Below are 13,272 nucleotides of genomic sequence, written 5' to 3' on the forward strand. Positions count from 1 at the left end.
ACGTTTTACAAATGTTGCATACATTAGAACCATAAGTGAATATAACGGACAACCACCCTACAGATGAGGATACAAAACTCAAAGAGACTACGGAAATAATTCACACTACTCAGAAATAGCAGAGTTGGGATTCCAGATTAGTTTGTTTTACAATAGAGGTTATTAACTTTCCAATTTTATAATAGTTCCATGACAATACAAGGGAAATTAGGTAAAAACCTGTGAATATTTTAAACAGTAAAAAGAATTTGTGTCTAGATTTTAATTGGTGTGAGTTTGCAACATAAATATACTGTAGTTCATTAATTTGTCAAATCACAGCTTCTTGTATTTCCAAGGAATGGAACTTGATCATTAAAAAAATAATATGAGAATGGTGAGTTAGAACTTTAATCACACTAGGATGAAATTTACCTTAAAATATGATTTAAATTTTTGCATAAATTTGAATGGTTAATATCTTGGAAACTACATGCAGAAGGAATTAAAAGTAACATATCTGTTGATTTTTCAATGCTATTTTTTTGTAACTGCTCATTCCATAATTACAACAGTGTATAGAATATGACATAAATTTCTCAGTTTAGAGAAATATTTCTAGTATTTTAGGAGATTATTAAACATACATGAGGGAAAGTTATAAATAGTAAATGACATAAGTATGTATCTTATTTTAGCTAACTTTCTTCAAATTGATAGCAATGGACAGGATTGTTATTTTCAACATCTGAAAAAACAGGAGGTGTAATTCAGTACAGTACTCCATAATCCAGTGTAATCCCTGATTAATTTATTACTTAGCAACGTAAGACATTGAATTTCAAGAGGAAACTGAAAAAAAATTTGAAAAAAGATGGAAGATAGGTAATATTGAGGTGTAGAATTTTAGTATAATTTGAAATATAAGTAAAATGAGATTAAACAAATTTAATTTTAACACAATGCTAATATAAGAATAGAGTACATAAGTATATCGGCAGTACATCCTACATTTATTGTTCATATGTTGATATACATAAGAATATTTATTCTAAAAAATTAACACTGATAAAAACATGCAGAGGACCATGATTAAATCAAGTCATGCTAAGTATTCTATATTTCTCTAAACAGCACAGGTCTGGAATCATATATGTAGAAGGAAATAATTCCACTTTTTCCTCTGTTCCACAGAGATTTCCTATGTATTAGGTAGAGCCTTTAAGTGATGTTGTACCTTTAAAAATTTTATCTTTATCTTCCATGTAGTAAATACATGATAACAATGTAAAGATCATACATATAAACGTATGTGTTATAACAATAACTGATGTTAACCCTTGTAATCAAGCTGTCTAGTAATAATAAACTCTGCTAGCTCATGTAAGAATCTACCAAACATTAGAAAACCCCCAAGATAGATATTTTAGAACCTTTCTATATAGTACTGGTATCAACATAAATCTCTTTCATTTACAGTCTGTACTTTTATGTTGATGTTATAATTCTGGGATAAAGCTGAATTTGGGAAAACATTTTAAAGTACTAAATTCTATGAAAATGCACGTCTTGGTGAAAGTTCAAATTTTCTTGCTTATTTTTGTTCGATTTCTACATATAATTATGTTACTATTTAACTCTTTACTCAGCAATGATTATTAAACATGTATAATATCATCATTAAATAGCCAAAAATAGTATTCCATCTACTTCTTCTTGGACTTCCACTAAGGATGTTTCAGCATCTTTCCAACATTGATATACTTTGTTACCAACAGCCTGAACTTGGGGACTTCCTTAGATCATTTCTTTAAGTCACAAAAATCACTTTTCTGAGATTGTAGAATGTAAAATTCCTAGCCTTTAACTGATGACTGACAAAGTTGGGAGTGGGAATGCTTCACATCTCTGCTGCAGAACTAGACTGAAAATTCTCTCTGAAAATTTTTCTAGGTAGTACCCTTTTCCTGTGTAGGTCTTCCTGCCTATAATTAGTTTCTTCTTGCAGTACTTCCTTAATGAATCCCTAGGTCTGGAATGATTATCTCTTGTCCTATAAGATGTGACCCAACTTACAGGAGTTAGTAAAAGTCAGATAATGTTGTAAGCACTATCTATGAAACACTGAACAGAGTGCTCACTATTTATCTCTGTAGAGCTTCTGTCTTAGTGGAAATAAACAACATAATGTCAGTTAGGTAGATTAATATATGTCAGAAGGTAAAATATGCAGTGAATTAAAATAAAATAGGTGGGCTTGAGGATGATGGAAGGGAAGATATAGTTCTTACAGATGATCAGAAAAAAAACATTGAGACTTGGAAATATAAACAGATTTGAATGAAAAGAAACACAAGAGATATAGGTGTCTGGAAGAAAGTGAACCAGAGATTATATAAGAATCCAGCCCAGCTAATTCAAGTAACAGAGGATTAATTTTTTTAAATAATTTTGTGGAAAGAATTTGGAGCCAATCTATGTAAGCACATCAGATAATATTCAATAATTTAATCTTCCTATAAAAATAATGTGATATTTAATAGAAAATTTTAATTTTTATTTTGACTACTTTGAAAAGAATATAGAGTACAGAAATCAATAAGCTTTTAGTTTATTTGGAGGTTGGGGAGATATAAACTTTAAAATTCTTGTTATATATCTAATACATATGGCAAATTGTCATACAAAGGTGAAGAAATAATCAGAGAGCATAAATTTAATTAGAGATTTATTTTTTGTCACTTCTAGCAGATATTTGACTTTTCTCTACAAAAATATATCACTCTGGCTTCTCCATCTGTAAGCTGAAGCCCTTTCATAATAGGTCTCAGTACCTAAATTGCTATCATTTTTCATTTCTCTATACTTTTCTGTAATTTGGTTATTGATGAGTTCCCTTTGATCTCCTGATTTAAGGGAATTTTTCTTTAAAAAAACTAGAACATTTTTTAGATTTGGAAATCAAGAGCTTTCACATACAAGAATTGCTTTAGAATGTCTGCATTGAACCCGCCTCTTCAGAGCAGAGAAACGTTTCCCTATTGTACTCTCCTACTCATTCTCACATTTTGATCCTCATTTTTCTTTTCAAATCTCTTGCCCTCAGTCTCTTTGCTTTTTTCTTTCATTATCCATTGCTTTTTTTCCACTTCCTTTTTTCCTTCTCCTTTTTCCACCCTGCTTCTTCTTTTACAGACTGTCTATCTAAAAGTATGTTTAGTTGTTTCTTGGAGCAAAGTAAGGAATCTCTTTTCATAAAGAATGAGAAAAAAATTCAAACTTCAGGCTGGAAATAAAACAGTCATGGATTCCTCTCACATATATCCACAGGTCACTGTACATGGGACAACACTGGCTGCTAGGGAAGACCAACCACCGGAATGTAGTTTGAAGGACATAGCTGATAGGTGAAATCCAGAAAAATGCATAGCTGGAGTGAGGAGCAAACTTTTAGTGAACACGGGCACTATGAGCAGCACAGATTTAGAGAATGCACTATTGTGTGAAAAAGGTCAGTTTTTCCAGGGTGAGAAAATTTTCATGGGAAAGCATTCAAGACCATGGATATTTTACCTTGGTAAGTAAATGTTTCACTGTGTTCTTAAACTAGCGATAAAGAATAATTTAATATATGCTAATCAATTAATGTAATGCACCACAGAAATAGACTTAAAGGCAAAAAATCATATAATTATTTCAATAGATACAAAGAAATATTTGACTAAATCTAAAATTTCTTTGTGATAAAAATCTTGATGATTATAGGCATAGCACTTTGAAGTATTACTATAAACTGAAAGAAGATATATATCCTACAGTTAACATTATTCTGATAGGAAAAACCTGAAAGCACTTCTTCATAAATTAGATACGAATTAAAGATGTAGAATATCATTACTCCTCTTCAACACATGATTGAAACTTTAACCACAGCAATCAGAAAAGAAATAAAAAGGATAAGGTGGTTAAGAGAAAAAATTAGAACTATTTATAGATTTTTTCACATAGAACATACAAAAATCTCCACCAGAAAACTTGCAGATTCAACAAATGCAGAAAAGTAGCAAAATATAAAATCAACACACAAAATAAATGGAAGTTAATGGCTAATAAATCCATCAATAAGACATCAGGAAAGCAAATTCTTTCACAATAGTTTCAAGGAAAGTAAATACATGGGAATCAACATAACAAAGAAGATACAAAACCTTTGCAATGACGTTAAAGAACACTGAAGAAAGAAATAAAAGAGGACACTAGAAAATTGGAAGATAATCCTTTTTCATAGACTGACAAAACTAACAAATTTATAATGGTCATGTTATAAAAAATATTAAAAGAAGAGGTTTTAATCAAGATATACCACTGCTAGAACATGGTGGATAAGTAACAGCAGCTATGGAGGCTCTCTGAGTTAGCCAGCTTAGATTCCAGGAATGGTGCAGTGTGGGGAGTCCTAAGCAGGGGGAGATATACTCTGCCAACCCAGGAATGAACTAAGCTGAGAAAAACCAACTGAAAATGCAATCCCGGTGCTACGACCAAGCAGCTAAAGTCTCAGTGCCGAAGCTGGAATTCACACCTCTGGAAAATGTGCCTTGAATTTCCTGCCACTGCTGTTGCATCTGAATCAGTACGGCAGGGATAGAGATGCAAAAAAGCTCTGAGTGAGAATCAGCAAACTGAATTGAGAGCAGAGCTGGCGGGGAGCTATATATTGACCTGCAGTGAGTAAGAGGAATGGGTCCCTTCCATAGACTAGGAGTCTCCAACAGAGGACATTCTGGGGCTGAGCAGACTATTGGGAACAGTGAGTTCAGTCACATATTCCCCTCTCAAGTGGGATTGGTAGGGAGTACTTGACCTGGGTGACGCCATGGACTAAAACCCAGTAGGCTAGCCCAAACCATTTCCCTGCACCTGGCAGTGCACCCTGATGCAGTGAAGCCTTCAGCAGGTTGACTGACCTGGAGGGATGGGCCCAACAAGGGCTTCCCAGGTCTGTGTCTCCCTAGTACACTGCAGTGGGTGGGAACACCTAGCTGCCGTGATTCAAACAAACTGTAACTGACAAAGAAAGAAACTGGACCTCCTATATATGCTTGTAAGGAAGGAAGAAAAAGTATGGAAGAGGGAGCAACAAGAAACGGTCCTCAGTCCCCAATCCTGAGAATACTGATCCAGGAAAGGTAAATGCAAAGGAGAATGAGGACAGAAAACATGCAATGTCAGGGATAGCACAAATAGAAATAAAGCAATTTCTCCGGGCACAAAGAAGAGTTCAAAAGTGAAGTATTTAACCAAGTAAAGCAAGATATAAGTACAATAGTTAAAGAAATGTTAAGCACCTCCCAAGGTAAAACATATGGTAGAATGGAAGAACAGATTAAAAGGGGAGATTTGTTTGATGGGGAAAATAGAGAAAACGTTGAATTCATGAAGCAGGTTCAAAGAGATTCCCAGGAAACTAAAAACTCTATTGAAAGCTGGCATAACAGCTTGAACGAAAAGGATAGATTATCTGAACTAGAGGACAGATTTGTAATGTGGGAACATGAAAGGAAAAGCTTCTTAAAAATAACAAGGAAACAAGCAGTAACAATACAGAGGCTAGAAGATGATAAGAGGATCTATAACTTAAGAATTAACAATGTAAAGGAAGAAGCGGGGATACAAACAAATGAACTGCAAAGGCTTTTCCCCAGAAATAATCAAGAAGAACTTCCCTAATATGGGGAAAGGTAAAGATACTCAGATCTATGAGGCATACAGGACCCAAGACAACTACAATCCAAACAGAATTACACCAGAAATTCCAGAAATCCAATAAAAGAACAGAATATTAAAAGCTGTCAGAGACAAGAAACAGATCACAAGGGAACACCCATCAGAATTACAGAGACTTCTCAGCACATACCATCAAATCACGAAGAGCATGGGGCAAAATAATTCAAGCTTTGAAAGGCAATAACCTCCAGTCAAGATTGATATATCCTGCACAAGTCCCTAGATATTAATAGAGAAACAAGGTGCTTACAGGCTAAACAGAACTAGAGGAATTTGCAACCACCAATTCAACTCTACAGAGAATACTGCAGGACATTCTAAAAGAGAAAAATACCAAGATTCCCGAAATAGTGGCGTAGAGGTCACAATGAATGCAGCAGAAAGTGAAATGAAGAAGACAAACTGACAACTAATGACAGAAAAAGAGCTCAACAGAAATGAGGCAGAGAAGGTTGGATGGTATGAACAGCTATTTTGGAGAAAATAAGACATCATAATAGCTAGTGATGATTTAATATCATCTTGAAGTCCCATCAAGCTTTTGTTCTTCTGTCTCCATCAGTCTTAACACGTTTTATCTTATTGGATTTTATTATATGTGATAATATAAACAAAAAACTTTTATAGACAAGGAGATAATACAGAAACCATTTTTCATTGTTTGTTTGTTTGTTGGCTCTAAATACCCTGTAATACTGTCATTCTCTTGAATCGTTTTACATTGTCTTGATAAGTTTGATGCTACAGTACATGAAGTTATACTCAAAGATTTCAAGGAAAGAGACACCATAGTAACTACTTTTATGTTGGGATATCTTGTGGTGAAACAGTGTTTTGCTTAAATGGTTATGTTCTGACCTATGTTGTTTTGTTGTTATGTTCTCTTTTATCTCAATCTCTTTTTTTGTTATTTTTTAAATTTTTATCTTTTTAATTAAGGGGAAAATAAATTAAAAATAGGAGGATATATTATAGTAACCCACTTTGCTTTTCTATTTACTTGACTTGAAACCCTGTATTGCTCTCACCATCTTGTTTTGACTGATTTTACTCTATTCTGTTTTGCTTGATAGTACCAAGTTTGAGAGTACAGGCAACAACTGTGAAAATAATAAGATTCACTATGATGTCCATTCTGGTTTAACTATTATCTTCTATTGAAGTCCTGTAATATCTCCAATGTTTTGGTTTTATTGGTTTTGTTTTTTATTGTTTTCTTCAATTTTAGTATAACTGATGATATAGGCAATTCTTTTTAAGATATCAAGAGGCATTATGGTAACCATTGTTGAGCACCTTGTATTCTATTTTTATATTAAGTACTATGTCCATCCTTTTGCTTTGACTGACTCTGTTTTGTTATGTCACATTTGGTTTTATTCTCTTTCAAGAAAAGTAATAAGAACTGTGGGAGTAATAAAATCCAAAATGTGTAATTGTCATTGTAAAAAAGAGAGGAAAAGAAAGTGCTCTAGAGGATATAACTGCATATATATCTAAGTGTGTAAAATAGATAACCATATTACTGAGGTGTTTTTTGGATCATTGAACAGAACTGTTTGCAGTCTGTTTGTCCACTTCATATGCTTTAATTTTGTAACTTGAACAACTATTTCTAAGATGACAATATGTAATCTATGAACTAGTGATTTCCTATTGTTTATTTTTTGAAAATCTGTATCACTTGTACCCTTTTTTTATTTTTTTCTTTTTCCCCTTAAATAAAATTTTAAAAAAAGATATACCACTGCTCAGTATATTCCTGAAAGTATTAATGATACGATATTATAGCCACACATACATACTCATGTTTATAGATTCATAATCACATATATATGATTATATACTCTACATTGTCTATATATAAAGAGAATATACAGATATAATAATATTCATCCATAAATAAATTAATATGTAATTTGTCAAAAATTGATTAAAATGGTAGATTGTCAATTAAAGTGAAGTAAGTCTGTATCAGAGGGTTAAATATTGTTTTTTCATATGAAAAACCTAAGTTATAAATAAGCAAAGATATATAGTAGGAAATGAGAAGATACAACCTTACAGATGAAGAAGAAAATGAATCAAGGCTGAAAATTAACAAACTGTTACATGCATAAGCCATATTGGACTTTAGTTAAAAATATTTCCCAAAATCCTCAGTGTATTCAGTGGTGGATGTTTTGGAAACTGATTACATCACAGATATGTTATATTCATCAGTGAATTGTCCTATTAATGAGTTTCATTGTTAAATGTGTTATTAGGAGATGCAGCCTTATTGGAAGAGATCTGTTGCCCAGGACTTGTCTTTGGAGGTTGTATCTCCCTCTCCAGATTTTGCCTTTTTGCTGTGCCTACTGTCTGCCCCGAGTGAAGAACTCTTACAGTTAAATAGCAAGACAAAAACTTTTGACAACATATTTTAACAGATATTTCCCAAAAACATACTTACAAGTGGCTGTGATATAAATAGAAAGATAGCCAATAATTATAATTACTTCAAATTGCAAATTAAAAAAACAATGATACACCACTGTACAAAATATAGAATAAGTGATACCTCAATTCATGAACTCAGTTTGTTCCATGCTTCTGGGGAATATAACTGTGGTTGTGTTCTTCTCCTGATGTGGAGTTAATGAAGATTTATGCTAAATGGTTCTGCTTGCAAACTAAATTGTTCATGAACAGAAGCATTCCTGGACTGAAGTGTTACTGTAGTTATAGTTCACAAGATTGCTAGAATTTTAAGGGAATGTGTAGAAATTGAAACTCTCATATACTGCTGGTAATGATGTAAAATGAAAAATTAGAAAACAATAGTTTATTATGCATTGAACATATCTTTACCATTCAACTCAGAATTCCCACATTCTCTGGAACCTAACAAAGAGAAGAAAAGCATATCTTCAACCAAAGATTCACACAATAATTTTAATATCAGTATCATTTATAGGAATTCTGAACATAAAACAATTCCCATGTCACCTGATGAGGAGATGAATGAACACATTGCATCAAAGAGTAGATCATTCAGAGTAAAATAAAGAAACCATTGGAACATGCTCAAACACAGTTAAACTTTCACAGTCATTATGCTAACTCAAGTAAACCAGCTGCACATGATCATCATCACCATTTATTAAAAAAGCTATGTTTCTTCCAGTGAACATGTTTGACCCTTTTGTCAAAGATAAGGGAGCCAAGTATGTCTGTAGTTGTGTCTGTGTCTTCTATTCTGTTCCACTGATCATCAGGTCTGTTGTTTTTGCCAGTACCATGCTGATTTCATTATAGCAGTTTTGTAGTATAATTTCAACTCAGGGATTGTGATATCACCTCCCTGCCTTTGTTTTGCAGGATTTCCTTTGCTAGTCTAGGTCTTTTCTGGTTCCAGATGAATTTTAGGATTGTTTTGTCTAGATCTGTGAGGTATGTTAAAATGTATTTTGACTGAGATTGTGTTTAATCAATGTGACAATTTGGGGAGTGTGACCATTTCACAATGTTGATTTTTGCTACAATTGAACAAGGGATATCTTTCCATTTTCTCAATTCTTCTCCAATTCTACTTTTCAGAATACTGTAACTTTCCGTGTATAAATATTTTACTTCTTTTGGTAGATTGATTCCGAATTATTTTATTGTTTTTGATGTTATTGTCAATAATGTGGTTTCCCTAATATGTCTCCAAGTAAGTTTGTTGTTCATGTACAAGAATGCTATCAACTTTTAAGTGTTGACTTTGTACCCAGCTATGCTGCTAATAATGCTTTATAAATTTAGAAGTCTGTTGGTGTTTTTGGCTTATTCTATTTTCAAATAATTTTTACTTAAGAATTATCAAAAGAGATTAAAAATAGGTCACTACATAGTTATGAGAGGAAAAATTCATGAGGAAAAGATAATAATTATAAATATGTGTGCATCAAATATGAGAGCACACATTAGACAAATATTAAATATTAAACCTGATAAGTCAAGTAGGCAATAACAATTATAATGGGGGAACTCAACACTCCATTGGTGCAAAGTGATAGTTCAACTAGACAAAAGTCAATGAAGAAATGACTTATCAGCAAATAGATTTAGTACATTACAGAGTGTCCCACCCAACATCATCAGAAGACATGTTCTTCTCACCTGCACTTGGGACATTCGCTAAAATAGAACATACACTAGCCTATAGAGCATGCTTAAGTAAATGCAAAGGAACAGCAATTATCCTATGCATATTGGTTGATCATAGCACAAGAAAATTAGAAATTAATGATAAAAGAAACCACAAAACCTCCATAGACAAATGGAAATTAAATAACAGTCCCCTGAACAACCAATAGACCACAGAAGAAATTAAATAAGATTTTATACAATACCTACAACTGAACAAAAATGCAAATGCAGCATACTGGAACCTTATGGGATACAATTAAAGCATCCTTGGAGAGAAATTTATAGAGGTTAATTCTCACATCAGTTCATTAATTTAATAATCACAGCACATAGCATTTCCCTTGTTCCTCTGTGATTCATTTGTTGCACACTTCAACTTTAAAAATTGATTCCATCATGTCCTTGAGTTTACAAACTTGCTGGAAAAAATGCACCATTCTTGAAATTTTGCTCATTCTATATTTTCAACCATGCAGTTCAGTTTGGTCTTAAGCAATCACCATCATAGTTTCCTTTGAAACCAATGTTAGACACAGCAATCTTTAAGCAGGTGTTTTGAATGGGGAAGAAATTATTCAAAAGAAAAGATAAACTGTGAAGGAAGAAAAGAGAAAAAAGGAATGTAAAAAGAAAAATATATTTATGTGCAAAAGAGTTATGCAGCTATTTTTTCTTAATTCTTTGAAAAGAAAGTTTGTGCTAATATTTTTTGGACAAGATACCATGCCTGTATCTTGTACTCTGAAAAACCAACTATGAAAACAGCAATGTTCGGTGTTTTAATTATAACTCTTCTATTAACCTGTTTTGAAACTTTGTAGGTATTTTTTTCTGTTTTTTTTTTTTTTTCTCTTTAAAAATATAAATTCATGCAGGGGATTTAGCTCAGTGGAACAACTGCCTGCCTGCCTGGCAAAAGTGAGGTTGTAAGTTTGTTCTCTGGTACGAAAAAGAAAATCACACCTAAATACTTTTTTAAAAAATCAGTAGATTTCCTTTGTATATGAGATCATTTTTTAACTGCCTTTGATTTCTCCATCACTTTAACCAAATCAACCATTTAAATATCAAAACATGAAATAATGTATAGTTAGTCAGTCCATAAATATATGTACTCAACGTCTACAGTCCTGTATCTTCTGGGACTTTGATCTTCAGTCGTTTATTTATTGTCTTTTATAATTGCTCATTCATCCTTTTTTGTATAGGGGAATGAAATTCCCAACTTACTAGATGTGTGTTCGAAATTCATGCTCTCTAAATTGAAGAATGAATTTAATAAGCAACATAGGTTAAGAACACAATATATTTACTGAAAGAAAGAAAGCTTCTCTCTGAGAGAGACAGAAGTGGTCCGGAGTGGATTACCAAAGGCTCTTATCTTTTCTAGAGACTTTCTAGTGAAACCATGGGGTGAGATGGATTGCAGATGGGGAAAAGGGGAACTTGCAAGGTGGGCCCCACATGGTGGGGCAGAATTATGGTTAACCAATAAGATTAATTGTTCAGGCAAAATTGATTAAATAATGAACAAAAGTCACCTAGCAAGCTGCTTGCTTAAAGATCAGTGACTCTTTTCTTAGGGTGTTGGGGTGGTAACTCCTGACTTCCTCAGGGTGATAGAGCACTATTTAGAATACCAGTCTTTAAGATATTGATGTATTTGTTTATTCTTTTGTCTTGAGGCCTGGTCTACAGCAGAAGGTGGTTGTCTCCCCTCAGTTGCAAGGTATCTGGGTTTCTGCACTGGTTCCTTCCAGGACCTAGTCTTGTCTCACTGCCTATAATATTTCTAACTCAGCTGCCTGCAACACTCTGATCAAAAACATAACCAGTATTTAATCAGTATTCTAGATTGCCAATTAATTCAGTCATCTTTCTTAGAGTGGTGAAGAAGAGAACCATTGAACAATTGAGAGCATGTTGTATTTCTCCTTTCACACCCAGCTCCTTCTCTGTTTCCCCCCTCTCAGCAGGTGACATCATCTACTCCATTGCTTAAATTGAATCTCTTGGTCTTTTCCACCCTTTTAGTTCATCTGGTTTAATCTTTGAACGCTTAGTAGTCCAGCTGCTTCTTACCATTTTCTATTTACTCCAAGATAAATTTACCATCTGTCACATGGATTAGTTTAATACTTTCCTCTCAACTTTTCTTTGTTTTGTCTTTATTTCTGTAATAAATATCCATGCAGCAGCCACAATTCCATTTTTTGAGTTTTGATTAATTTTTTGGCACACTTTAAAAACACATAATAGTCCCATTCTTCAGTGGGAATTTGAACCTGTACATGATGTACTTTGATCCTTCCTTTTTCCCAATCTCTTTCCCTCCCTTCAACCCCACTTCCTTTCCTTATTTACAAATACTTTGTTTACCTTTTCTTCTTCCTCTTTTTTCTCCTTTTCTCTCTTTACCTTCTTCCTGCCTGTCCCTTGTTTGCTTCTCATTTGAATATTTTCTTCCTATTTTGCAGGATCTTATTATACATTTTGGCCCACATTTACCTTTCCAGTTTTCTATACCAGATAAACAGTGTGATACTTAAACATGTGTGTCCAATTTATTTCACCTAAATGTTTCAAAGTATATGCCAGATCATTATTCTCCTTCTGAAATATTTTCAATGGTTTCCTATACCAACATAATGTGATACAAATCTCCTATTCAAATCCTACAAATTTGTAGTTCAGTCTACACCCAATAATAGTAATATAATTGTCACACAATACCTACAAATCTAAATTCAGGCACTATAATTTCACATTAGTTACTTGCAGCCACCCTGTCTCTATTACACACTTTTCAGTAATTCAGGTATTGTCTTTGCATTTCATTTTGACTGTAATTTTACCCCAGCTATTTCCATGGCTCATCTATTCCCTCCATCTGCATTCCACTGCAAATGTCAGCATTTCAGAAAGCCTATTCAGTGATGCTGACACATAAATTAGTTTCCATTCACCTACTTACTAAGACCTTCTACATTTCTTGATTTTAAAAAAAAAATTTATCAAGTTTCTAATACACTGACTTAGTCACATTTTTATCCTGAGATATAATACCCAACACCCACAAATTAAAGGAGGAGAGTTTTATTTTGGCTTCCCTTTCAGCCCATGGTTGGCCAGCTCCAAAGAAGATAGTGTGACATATGGGTATTTTGGCAGAAAAGCTGCTTGCCTTAGGACAGGAGGGAAGCAGAAAAAGGGGAAGGCTGGAGAGGGAAATGCACTTTTGCAGATCATGCTCCCAGAAAACTGAGTCTGCTGACTAGACCTCCTAATTGCAAGTCACTATACCTTCCCCCAAATTCAATCACCTTCCAG

This window comes from Cavia porcellus, unplaced genomic scaffold (assembly GCF_034190915.1).
Source record: "Cavia porcellus strain 051 isolate PalLab524CR breed Dunkin Hartley unplaced genomic scaffold, mCavPor4.1 scaffold_8, whole genome shotgun sequence".
Taxonomy (NCBI): domain Eukaryota; kingdom Metazoa; phylum Chordata; class Mammalia; order Rodentia; family Caviidae; genus Cavia; species Cavia porcellus.